This window comes from Carya illinoinensis, chromosome 2 (assembly GCF_018687715.1).
Source record: "Carya illinoinensis cultivar Pawnee chromosome 2, C.illinoinensisPawnee_v1, whole genome shotgun sequence".
NCBI classification, from domain to species: domain Eukaryota; kingdom Viridiplantae; phylum Streptophyta; class Magnoliopsida; order Fagales; family Juglandaceae; genus Carya; species Carya illinoinensis.
Genome location: NC_056753.1, coordinates 7,187,409 through 7,201,440, shown reverse-complemented (window position 1 = coordinate 7,201,440; position 14,032 = coordinate 7,187,409). Strand labels below are relative to the sequence as shown.

Sequence of the window (14,032 nt, the reverse complement as noted above, 5' to 3'; positions counted from 1 at the left end):
GAAGCATATGAGGAACTATGTGAAGAATTCGTGAAAATTCAAAAAGTAAATAAAAAGATGTACAAAAACTTAACCACCATGGAGAATGAGAAGAATAATTTGGTGGAAGCACTGAAGCTAACAGAACTGAAAGTGACAAAACTGCGCGAACAGAAAGAAGTGCTGGAAAAGGATTTGGCAACTTGTCAGGAACTCAAAGAAAAAAATCCCACTCAAAAACTAAATGAACTATTGAAGGTTCAATGAGATAGTACCGATCGTACAGGTTTGGGATATAATACTTTCAAAGATTCATATCCTAAAGCATCTGCTGCCTCTACATATAAAGGTATTACCTTTGTAAAAGGAAGTAACACAGAAAATATCCCAAAGAACTCTGGTAACAAAGGCAAGTCAACAATGATTCCTTCAGGTAGGTCCAAAGGTATGTTTGTTTCTACTTGTCATTTTTGTGGGATAATTGAACATATTAGAATAAATTATCTCTGACTTATAAAAGAAAAAGAGAGAGGAAAAGGACATAAGATTGTGAGAAAAGATAGGAACCTAGAATTTAAGGTGGACAAATTGAGAAATCAAATACACACTCTTGGCAAGAAATTGTGCAAACTATCTAAATTATTTTCTTCAAAAAATTTAAAGAATACAAATATCAAGACCAAACGGGTAGTGAAAGAAAAAGTCGTATGCTTGGTAGCACACACAACCCTCAAAGCTATGGACAATAGCATGTGGTACCTGGACAATACTTGCTCTAAACATATGACAGGAGACAAATGATTGTTTAAAGAGATTGAGTCCACTAGTGGTGGGTCAGTAACTTTTGGTGATGGAAGTTCACCAACAGTGGAAGAAAAGGGAAGTTTGAATATTCCTGGTTTACCTACTCTTCATAATGTTCTTTTTGTTAATGATCTCAAGGCAAATTTGTTAAGTATCAGTCAATTTTGTGATGATAATCTTTTTGTACAGTTCTCAAATGATGAATGCAAAGTATATGATGGTGCTGGAAAATGGATTTTAAGAGGAACCAGAACTGCTGACAACTGCTATGGAATCACTCCTATCAACACAATACAATGTCACAAGGTAGAATTGGATGAAACTGAGTTGTGGCATTACTGTCTAGGCCACATCAACTATAGAGACATGCGAAAGATTATCAAGAAAGAAGTTGTACGAGGACTGCCAAAAAATTTGAAAAACAAAAAGATAGTGTGTGGAGCTTGTCAAAAAGGAAAGTAGATCAAGGCACAACACAGGAAGCTAAGTGACATTCTGACCTCACGACCACTTGAGTTGCTACATATGGATTTGATGGGTCCTACTCAGAATGAGAGTTTTGGAGGAAAGAAATATATAATGGTTATCGTAGATGACTATTCAAGATATACGTGGATCATGACGTTGAGAGATAAAATAGAAACTTTCGAGCTTGCCAAGAAATTGTTCAAACGACTGCAAACAGAGAAGAATTCTTCTATCTCTTTATTTGTAGTGATCATGGTAGAAAATTTGAAAATGTTAATTTTTCTTCCTTCTGTGATGAACAGGGCATACATCAAGAGTTCTTAGCCCCAATTACTCTACAACAAAATGGAATTATGGAGAAGAAAAATCGAGCAATACAAGAGATGGCACACACTATGCTAAGTAGCAAAAAGTTGGCTCTATACTTCTGGGGAGAAGTTGTCAATTCTGCTAGACATATTTTGAACCGTGTAGTTCTTCACACAGGCACCAAACTCACTCCCTATGAGTTATGGAATGGGAAGAAACCCACGGTAAAGTACTTTAAAGTATTCGGGAGGGAAAAGTCTAGATGCAAGCATACTTGTGCACTAATATGTGTACCAATTTATTGTGATTAGTCAAAAAGTAGATTTTATTGAAAACAGTGCTAATTTAACTTTTAAGTATGAAAGAATCAGTATTGGTACACAGATTAGTACGCGACTTTACTTGTATGTAGCAAAACCCATTCGGGAGTACTTATTACATATTGAAAGACAGAGAGAGTACTTAGATTGCCCACAAATTTGACAGCAAGAGTGATGAAGGAATATTTCTGGGATACCCATCAAACAGCAAGGCCTATAGAGTTTACAATCTACAGACTAAAACAGTGATGGAGTCAGTCAATATAGTTGCAGATGACAATTCCAAAGGAGTGACCACCAAGGAATTTGAACAACTTATTGAAAAAATTGAAGAAAACTCAACAGATCAAGAGGACATAAATGCAGTGAAATCTATCTTACCAAACTCAACTCCAACCTGTGAGAAGGAGCCATCCACAAGAATCAGTCACAACCACCCAAAAGAAAACATTCTTGGAGACTTGAGTAAAGGTATGAGACTAAGGAAACGAGTTTTAAATCAAGTCTCATATGTTTGCTATTTGTTGTAGGTTGAACCAAAGAAGGTGGAATAAGCCTTACAAGATAAAAGCTGGGTGAATGCCATGCATGAGGAACTGCACCAGTTCACTCGAAATCAAGTGTAGGAGCTGGTACCTAGACCTGAGAATTACAACATCATTGGAACAAAGTGTATCTTTAAGAACAAGTCAAAGGAACATGGCGCCATTGTTTGTAATAAGGCCAGACTGGTGGCACAAGGATACATCCAAGTTGAAGGAATTGATTTTAAGGAAACTTTTGCACCAGTAGCCCGCTTGGAATTAGTTTGCAGACTGCTAGCAATTACAAGCCATTTATGTTTTAAGCTTTATCAAATGGACGTTAAAAGTGCATTTTTAAATGACATACTAAATGAAGAAGTATATGTTGAACAACCAAAGGGATTTACAAATCACCTGTTTCCTGACCATGTTTTCAGATTGAAGAAAGCTCTTTATGGATAAAGCAAGCACCTTGAGCATGGTATGAAAGACTCACGAAATACTTGCTTGACAATAATTTTGTAAGAGGGCAAGCTGACCGAACATTGTTTTTAAGAAAATCTGGTAAGCATCTACTTATAGCACAGATATATGTAGATGATATTGTGTTTGGTTCCACTCTTGATAAATTCTCACATGATTTTTCTAACAACATGAAAAATGAGTTTGAGATGAGCATGATTGGGGAATTAAATTTCTTTCTTGGAATCCAAATCAAACAAACTGAAGAAGGAATTTTTATTTAACAATCAAAATATGCTAAAGATCTTGTTAAGAAATTTGGCATAGAAGGAAAGACACATGCTCGCACTCCGATGAGCACTTCAGCTAAAATCTGCTTGGATTCTATAGGTAAGAGCATTGATCCTACTCTCTATAGAAGCATGATAGGAAGTCTTCTATACATTACTGCTAGCAGACTAGATATTGCTGTTAGTGTAGGTGTATGTGCACAGTTTCAGGCAAAACCCAAAGAATCACATCTCACTGTAGTCAAAAGAATTCTGAAATACTTGAGTGCTACGGCTGACTATGGCATCTGGCACTCCAGAGATTCAAATTTAAGTCTGGTTGGCTATTCTGGTAGACTGTAGACACAAGAGATCGTGCTTTGGAAAATTCTGTGAAAAAAAGAATTTTTTTGATTAACTCAGTTCATGGAATTGAGGGGAAGCATACTCCAAAGGGGAGTTGTCCTGTTCGAGATTCAACCACTGGAGGTTCCAGTAGGAAAGGCAACTATTGGAGAGTGTTAGAAGTTTTGACTACCTACTCAAGTAGAAGGCAAGCGGGTCGCATGTCTTGAGTAAACGGGTTGGTTACAAAGGTTTTGTTAACAGTTTACTTGTAATTCTCTAAATCAATAAATTGACTTTTCTGGGTTTGATTGTCCCGTAGGGTTTTTATCTTTGAAGAATTTTTCAAAGAGTTTCCCTTGGTAACCAAATAGTGTATTCAAGTGATTATTTTATTTTGGTTACTAATTGGTGCTCACAGTTTGTGCTAAGTGTTAAACGTGACGAATTATAGGTACTTGGGTAATTTCATAACCTTATTTTAAATTGATGATATTTCTCTATAACAATATTACCTTTATAAGTTATTTTACAAAAATCTCTCTCATTTAAAACAAGATGGTGAAAAGGGTCGTATGTGTATAATTTTTCAAAACACAAATTAGTGAAATTGTAGATGATAAAATTTTAGATGAAAGAACAAAATTCTTGTATTAATTGACACAATGGATCAGATTTATAAGAGGCCCAACTCCAACATATGGTTGGAAGAGATTCATTAATCAACGATCATTATGCTAACCAGATATAAACATGCATAGTGGGGTTTGAGCATATACTTAAATCATATTATTAGGAAAATGATACTGATTATGTTGCAATTCTTATCCAAGTTCCTTTGGCAACCATTCAATTAAAACATAACTCTTCATATGAGCCTACTCTGAGAAATCACAGTTTGTCTATACTTCCTTTCCTTCAACGTGGAACTTGAGATATTATATATTAAATATTAAAGTAACATCATAGTGCTCTTGAAATTTTGTACCATTCATCAAAACCACTCCTGAAGATTGAGTTGATCACTACAGAAACTTGATGGCACAACCAAGAGCTGCACTCGCCCTGTCCATTCCTCCCCTGGCTTCAAAGTGACAGGTTTATCTCTTGTTGCCCTGTCGACACAAAGCATCTGTTTGTATTCCTCGTCGCCAAAATCTACCATCGATCTTGATTTTCTCTCCCAAGGGTTCCACACCACTGTAATAGGAAAAGAAAAGGGTACAAAGAAGGCCAAAAGCCATAAAAATCTAGTATCATAATGAGGACCATTAGCCATTCTAGCCATTTATTAGTGATTTCCCTGGCATGTGAATCTCTAGACATAACTCAAGCGTGGTTATGGCCACTTCAAGTTAGTCCACTCATATCAAGTACACGTGTAAATAAAGCCAAACTAATCCTTTTCCTTATAATTACTATGAGGAATTTGTAAGTGATGGTTGGTCATATTCAAATGTATGGCAACTTACCAACATCTGGTAGTCCTTCCTTTCTTATAACATATGTTCTCTTCTTTTCATGATTAAGGACTGCTATTACATTAGGAGAACTAAGATAAACTTGATCCACCTGCCAGGAAAAAATGTGCTTTGTGATTAAATGTAAAATTCATATGCACAAGAATTGAAGGCACATTGACATGATAAATTACTATGTTTCCATTTTATGCTTTAGAATTGAACAAGATGGATCCAAGCAATCTACAATTTAAAATAAGATTTCGAGGGAGTTATAACACATGAATATTTAATATCAACAAATGATTTTTCTCATTGCGTTGCTCCTGACAAAAGAAGTCATCACCCTGTTGTCATATGCTGACATCTGTCCCTAACGAAACCTAGAGGTGGGTAGCGGGGCCCCGGAACTCGCTGCTCCGCCCCATTCACCCCGCCCCCGCATATGCGGGGCGGGGCATCCGCACCGCAAGGGCGGGGGGTACAGGGACCCCGCCCGTATGGGACACCCCCCGCGGAGGCGGGGGATGGATACGCCGCGACCCCGGTCCGGTTTTCCCCCGCCCCGCCCCGTGTTATATATATAATATATATTATATCATATATTTATATATAATAAATACAGTTTATAGATGAAATGGCGCAGTTTCATAGATGAAACGGTTTCATTAAGCCACTTAATGAAACGGCACCGTTTTTTCCATTACAAAATGGCATCGTTTCATTAAGTTTTTAACCCTAAGGGGTTAACCCTCCCCCCCCCCCCCCGGGCGTCGCCCCCTCCCTTCGGCAAGCTTCTCGAAATCTCTCTCTCTCCTACCCCAGTACCCCGTTCTCTCCTCCCTCTCACAATCTCGGTTGGAGACTTGGAGTTGCTCTCGTTCTCTCCTCTCTCTCGCACGACGCACAACGTTGGACAGTACACGATAAGAGTTAGCTCGTATGCTTTTTCTCCATTGTTTTTTATTTTTTTTGAGTTTTGATCGGAGATTAGAGGAAGGATGGGTTGAATCGGAAATGGAGGATGGAATTTGTGACTTGTGTACTGTGGATTCGTGATCATTGTGCATGTGTATTTAGTGTTAGGGTTTTCTTGATGTGATTGTTTCGGATTTCGTCTAAATTGATTGTTTTTTTGTAAATTTAATTGTATTGAAAACCCCTAATCAATTTAGGGGTTAGGGTTTCGGATTGGAACCCTAAATTAAATTAGGGTTTCAATCTGAAACCCTAAAATAATTGAGGGGTTTCATTAATTGAAGGACCTAAATTAATTTAGGGGTTTCAATCAATGAAACCCCCAAATTGATTTAGGGTTTCGGATTGGAACCCTAAATTAAATTAGGGTTCCAATCTGAAACCCTAAAATAATTGAGGGGTTTCATTGATTGAAACCCCTAAATCTAAATAGATTTAGGGGTTTCAATCAATGAAACCCCAAAATTGATTTAGGGTTTCAGATTGGAACCCTAAATCCGAAACCCTAATTTTTTTTTTGGGTTTGAGAATACAATTTAGTACCCAAACCCTAAATTAATTGAAAACAAAAAAAAATTAGGCTTGTTTGTTAAAGTAAATTAGTTACTTTTATTATAATCTAACGTATCTTATAAACTTATTTAAGTCCGTAAATTTTGTTAAAGTATTTTTCTATATATAAACCGTACTTAATTTCATTTGGATTGCTTATGAACCTTTTCATATAATATACAATCACCTGTGTACGTGTCTATAAGATGAAATGGTTACTATCATTTTATAATTTATTTATTTATTATTTTATATTTTATACTCTTTTATACATGATATTAAATACTTGAATGACATTATATATGATTTTTAATAATTTTATGCATGCATGTTAATTGAGGGGTTTCATTGATTGAAACCCTAAAGGGCTTTTGGGGTTTCAATCAATGAAACCCCTAAAAAAAATTTAAAAAGATGTGTAGGTCTACTATTTGTATGCAGTTTTTGATGATTGTGTTGGATTGCACTTTAATTTTTTTTTTTTTTTGTGTTGGAGAATCAGGAATGTCTTCAGATTTTAGTAATAGCTCGCCTGCCCCAGCCAATACCCCTACCTCAAAACCTAACCCTACTCCTACCTCTATAAGGAGTATACCTTGCTTGACCTGCCCCGAAACCCACACAGGGCAAGAAATCTGTATCCATAGTTTGGCAACACTTTACCAAACTAGAGGGTGGTGACCCCAACAACCCACAAGCTAAATGTAGTCACTGTGGAAAAATTTATGGATGTCACTATAGGAAACATAGTACATCCCAGCTGAAAGTCCATTTAGAGGAACAATGCAAGAAGAGTCCAATTTTAAAATTCTTAGTAAAGAAGGGTCAATCTAGACTAAATATTAAAATGGCGGATGGAAGTAGTGGGGTCGGGGGTTCAACATTGAAGGGGTATACGAAGTATAATCCCGATGAGTGTAGAAGGAAGTTAGCTCGTATGATTGTCATGGATGAGTTGCCTTTTCAGTTTGTGGAGGGTAAAGGGTTCCAAGAATTTGTCCAAGAGTTGAAACCGAGATTTGGCCATCATTTCTGAGATTGCCAGCTGTATTTTGGTCATCCCTATTAGCACCGTTGCCTTAGAGTTAGCCTTTAGTGCCTGAGGTCGTATATTGGTTCCTTTCCGTGGTTCATTGTCTCCTACAACTGTAGAGGCATTGATATGCACACAGAGTTGGACGATAGGAAAGGATATTCATGTTCCAGATATTTTAGATTTTAAGGAGACCGATGAGGGTGGTGATCAGTCTAGATTTGGACCACCTAGTAATTGTTTTTTATTTTTTTATTTTGATTTATTTATATTCATTTCGATGTCATCTTTATTAATTTTAATATTAATTTTTGTAGTAACACATGAAACGACGTCTAGCACCTCTGCAACATAAAAATGTGCTCAACCTCGAGTCACCCCAAGTGTCACAGACTCACAGTCAAAGACAAGTCACAGCTGACAGCTCTCTCAGTCCCACTTTAGAATATTCAATTTTTAATTATTTGTTCATATTTTGTATTCAATGATTTGTAATGTTGATACAATGTCCCTTGGACACTTTTATGTTTGTAATTTTGTAATTGTTTAGCGTTTCAATTTTATAATAGCTTAGTTATTATTATTAGTTTATTAGGTATTAGACTCCCAGACTAGTAACTTTTATTAGCCATAAAATCAATTACCATCCAAGACACTTTTTTTTTTTTTAAATTCTGGTTTTAAAATTTTTTTTTCTTTTTACTTATAATTTTATGGGCTGAAAATGGCCTACAAGCTTTTTTGGGCCAAAAATAAAAGCTTGTGGACCATTTTTGGCCTAGAAATTGCTTCTAGGCCCAAGGCCCAGAAGGGGTGCTGGGGGGGGCGGACGGATTGCCCTCTCAATCCACACCCCGTCATGCGGGACGGGGAAAATTTTCCCATCCGCCCCATGCGGGGGCGGGGGGGGCTACCCCGCACCGTATGGTGCGGGTAGCACCCCTAACGAAACCTTTATTGCTCACTCAAAGTTTCAGGGGATAAAAGCATGAGCACATACACACACATTGAGTTGGACTTTGGATAAGAGAAGTCATGCTTCCATTTTACAACCTTGTGGAAGAAAATAACAACCTCAGATTATCTAGAAAAAAATATCAAACATCTGATTTAGAAATTTCACAACATTCTTTAGGTCAAGAATCTCCAAGCTAAACAACTTATTCAAGTATTAGATTACAAAAAAAACTCAAGAGAGGTTACCTCAGATTCAAAAGTTATGGCATCTCCTTGTTCAGTAAAACGTTCTCTTTGGTAAAGATTGTCTAGGTAGTCAAGTGTCTCCAGCCCTTCTATTCTTACTTCACTGTGGACACAATTTATGTTCATATGAGTGCATATTAAACACCCAGCACAAACACGTTTGTATTTAATAGAAGTAGAAAACCATATTTGTATTTCTTTATTTGTACATAGGCACAATCCGACCAAAAAAGAAAAGAAAAGAATGGAAAAGGAAAAAGATAGACACAATCTTAAAGCACCAAGTTATTCTTTCTAATTGTGATGTGCAGGATACATATAGAAGGGAAAACATGCTTTTCATTCTTTTAATTTTAAATCTATGTGTTTCTGCCTTTGTAATATCTGGCTTTTGATAAAATACTTAAGGTTCAAAGGGTCATACTCCATACCTTATGTCAGAAACTGACAAGTACGTGTGATAGGCAAATGAGAAACTAAATGGCTTGCCATTTACATTCCTGACCCGTGATATCAATATCAAATCTCCATTTGTTGCAAGAGACACCCTAAGACAAAACTAAAAGCTGGAAAAGAAGGGAAGTTAGCATTAAATAATCCCTAGAGAAACAAACACATTAAGCTATGTCAGCATAGTCTTTCATATGCTCTGCAACAGATCCAATGCAAGTTTTTCAACATATTACCACCACTAAGCTAGACATAAAGGCACCTAGTATGTTATCAACCATGCAAACCAAAGAGGATTGAGGTTCAAAATAAGAAACTCTTACTTATTTTATATTACATAACCACTTAGAATTTGCAAACGTTCTATGTACACGGTCCCATATTTTGACAACAGCAAAAAATCAACATTCAAAAGTTTCAACTCAATTTTTGCTATGTTGTCTAGTACATTTTGGGATACCAGTAGTGCCTCTTATTTCACCAAAAAAGACCTCATATTTCACCTGCTGCATTTTCTATCTGCAACAAACTTGATTTTGTGAAACATAGTTAATGGAAACATAAAAGTTACTAACAACTCTAAAATGCTATACATCATACGTCAATGCCACCACTAGTTGTTCCCATTAATAAAACAGGACTCAAGCATATATATACCTATGGGGCCAGAACTTTAGGTCTTCTTCCGTTGGTTTAAGTAGTAGGTCAATGACAGAGTTCCCATGGGAATCATTAGGGTGCAAAGGAGGGTTATCATCAATTATCTAAATCTTGTTTCTCGCAAATCCATGCTGTTCTGGAGATCTGCCATTTCCAAACTTCACAAATGATTAAAATAAGAAGCATCAGCAAGAAAATTTTAAAGTCAAGCATGTACGCCAGAATAATTACAAGTACCCGTGGGAAACAAATGGGTATTCCTCCCCGCACTGCTTTTGGGGCCTTGAACATGGCCTACATTTTGATGGTATACAAATAAATGAATCATCTTTGTGTCTCTAGTAGGTAAAGCTTGTTTCAATCACTTTTTCTGGATATGGCAACCAAGTACCAGACACTAACTGATAGGCCACTCTTAGTTTACTCGTTTATAGAATAAAATATTTTGCACTGATTAGAAACAAATTTCATAAATGTGGATACATGTCCATGATATCTCTGTATAGCAGTTAATGCAATTCAATGTCCAAACCAAAAGGACAGAGTCTTACAACTTTAATTCATCAACCACCGCCTACCAAAGTGAACTATCCTGGGTTCAGATTGTTGGTACAACCAAACTGCTTGGTCAATCCATTGTTGGCACAATGGCACCACTTGACAACGCAAACATTGAAATATATAAACTTGACTATTGTGTACCATTCAAGCATTTCGAATAGATAACTAAAGCTTCTAGAATGGATGGGGGAGGGGAGGCGAGGGGGGCTGGTTGTTTAAGCTTTTCAACTTTGTAGAAAGGTGAGAATTTCAACCTAGAAGCTCCATCGAATCATGGGAATAATGCATGAAAGATCCTGATCTACATACTTTCTTAGTAAGTTACACGAATTAACAAAATTATTACCAACATTAATTAGGTGTCCAACTTATATTTTCTTCAGTAGCATCTATCTTGACAGAAATCTAGAATACTATGAATCATACTAAATTAGCACATTATATGTAATTGAAACCCAACATTACTTCCTTTATAGCTCCAAGAATCAGAAAAGACACGAAGCAACCAATAAGCATGGGTCAAAGACAAGACTTGAGAATTGAAATATATGACCACATAAGTCTGATAGAATTAGATCATCACACCTTACTACTAGTGAAAAGGAGTTCTTCCCCATGCTTATTCCTCCAAGAAGTTACCTGTCCTCCATGCAAGCTAACCTATATGATCATAAGAAATATCATTCCAAATCTCTAAGCCATAACTTCTACACAATTATACACAAGCTAATATGCTAAACGGTATCTCCAGCTACAAATAGGTTTGTAATTAGTTCACTTAATTCCTTGCTGAAACAGAAGCATACAAAAGGAGTAAGGAAATGATTCTTACCCGTACTAAAGCCCCTTGTGGGTTCCGAAGCACAACCTGATTGATCCCATTCAAGTCCTTTGTGATTTCGACTGCTGCCCTGTAATCCCAGATCGCTGCAGAATGCTCCATTTTGTGCAGCTGGAAAAAAATGCTAATTCTTCCCTCTGTAACAATGATTTGAACGCTCCTAAAGACTTCTAAGCTAAAACCGAAACTCTCTGAACACAAAGAATGCCGGACTATCGAAGAAAAGGAAACACAAAGTCACACTAGCAGTTCAGTATCTGAACTTACTCAACAGCTATCTTGTGACAAATTTGTAATGTCATGATTGACGCATAACCAAGAAAAATGGAAGCCCCTTCAGAGATGCTCATGTAAGAAAATCTAGTGAAATCTAAAATCCACGAACGGGAACTCTAAAACTGGAACATTTGGCCTCTGAATATAAAACTATTTCATCCATAAACATAACAGAAACTGTTTAACGCCTAAATTTCATAAAGAAATCCCTAAAAGCTTGTCATAGTTACTCAAAGAAGACAACTTTCATGAATATATTTCCACCTGACAACCGAGTTATTCTACTAAGAGCATTCACATTGGTTTAGGTATATGCATATGTAAAATCACATCTTTTAGCGATCTAATTTGTCACACAAGTAAAATTTCCACATTGGCTTATGCAAATTTGAGACAAAATAATAATAAAATATTATCATTTTATTTTTTTTTTGCCTTTTTTTAATAGGATTTGATATTCAAATATGTAAAATATTTAAGTAAAATATTTTTTAGGGAGTGAATGAGTAAAATATGTAGTAAAATATTTAAAGGTAAAATATGTAGAAAGAGAGTGGGAGAAGAGAAAAAGAATGAATAAAATATGTTTTGGAGAGTGAATAGTAGATCTTTAAACATGTAAAGGTACTGTTCATAGTTATGCAAATATTTAAAGATGTATAATCCAATGTAGATGAATTTAGACTCATATTATGCAAATATGACTTTGCATATGCATATGCATAGACCAATGTGAATGCTTTAAAACAAAACCCAATTCCAAAGAAAAGTATTTCATAGCAAAAACCAATAGTGAGTGGGAAAAAATAGAAACACTCAAATCTATACAGAAGTATATTTGTAACCACTCGAACCACCAAACAAAGTCTTGGTTTGTTTAATTATTATAATTTTTTTAAATTTTTATATAAAAAATAAATATTTTTTTAAAATTTAAAATAAAAATAATATTAAAATATAATAATTTAATAATATTTTATTTAATTTTCAACCCATCTCGTTTTTTTTATCGGTTAAAAAACAAAATGTACAGTAAACTCTAAAATTAAGCAGGCCACTGAAGTTCAGAAACTTTCCAAGTGGCCTCTGCACAACCAACCCTTCGCATTAAAACGCTCAAAAACTGGTATTTGATGTGTACAACAATCAAATCCAGTGGAAAAATACCGCCCATTCAATAATTAGGAGAAATCCAGGAATAAAAAGGAGTTTTTTTGGGGGGAGGGGGGGGTTTAACTACACGCATGGCCAAGCATTTTGATAAGTTCAAGCAACAAATTCTGCAGAAATATTTGGAAATCAATGTTTGGTAACTGCAACTAAAACTTAAAGGAACCCAAATAACAAATTAATTAGGAATAGAGGCAAGATCATTGAAGCATGAGAATCCACCTACCTTTTGGATTTAAAAATAAGATGATATTATTTTAAATAAAATATAAAAATTAAATAAAATATTATTATTATTTTAAAATTTAAAAAATTAAATTAAAATATAAAAAAATAAATTTTTTATTATATTTTATATGAAAATTTAAAAAAATTATAATAATGAGATGAAATAAAATCACACAAAATCAAAAAAAAAAATAATTAAATACAAAAATATGGTGATACGAGAGGTACATGAAAGCTGTACAAACGGTCGATATTTGAAATAAGACAACTCAACTTTTTTGTTTTAAAAACAAAAAAAAAAATAGTGATACTCTTACTAACTTTTTATTATTTTTTAATGTATATAAAATTTTTATTTTTTATTATTTTTAATTATTAAAAAAATTAAAAATATATATAATTTTTTAATAATGACTTTTTTAATTATTAATTAAAAATTTTAAAAATAATAAAAGAGTAGTTATAGTAAAGAATATTGTCTAATGAAGAAGATCCGTCTTTTTGATTTGACTCACCAACTATCGCATGCAGACTGTAGAGTGAGAAAATGATAGCGGATGATAAAAGATACAAATTAAATATAAATAAAAGGAAAAAACTATATTCACCTCCCAAAATTTTTCAAAAATATTTATTTATTTTTATTAAATTAGGTTTGAGTGATGAGAAAAATTGAGATATATTATAAATAATAATGAAAAAGTACGTGAAAAATAATAATAAAAAATTAAATAAAAAAGTAATGAATAGTATTAAAAATTACGTAAAAAATAATAATAAAATAATGAATATTAATGAAATATGTTGAGAAGTGTTGATGATTGCTCAACACCCAAACTAAAATGCTTAATTTATTTTCCTTATTCACAGCCTCACATAAATCAAACAAAATAAAAAAACAAAAAAAAGATTTATTTTATGAAAAGATTATAGGATGTTGTTGCCTAGATGACTAATATAAGAGGGGAAGTGAATTGAATTATATTTAAAAAATTAACAATTATAAATCAAATACACAATATAAAATATAAATAAAATACGAATCAACAATAAATATAAAGAGTACGGGTAAGAGAGAAGCAAACTCAATATGTTAACGAGATCTGGCTCACTGCCTACGTCTTCGCCTCAAGCTACCCC

General features: G+C 34.5%; 1 pseudogene; it reads right to left on the bottom strand.

The window, feature by feature from the left end:
- Nucleotides 1–4,256: 4,256 nt before the first annotated feature.
- On the bottom strand, nucleotides 4,257–11,776 carry LOC122299524 (annotated as a pseudogene).
- Nucleotides 11,777–14,032: the final 2,256 nt, after the last annotated feature.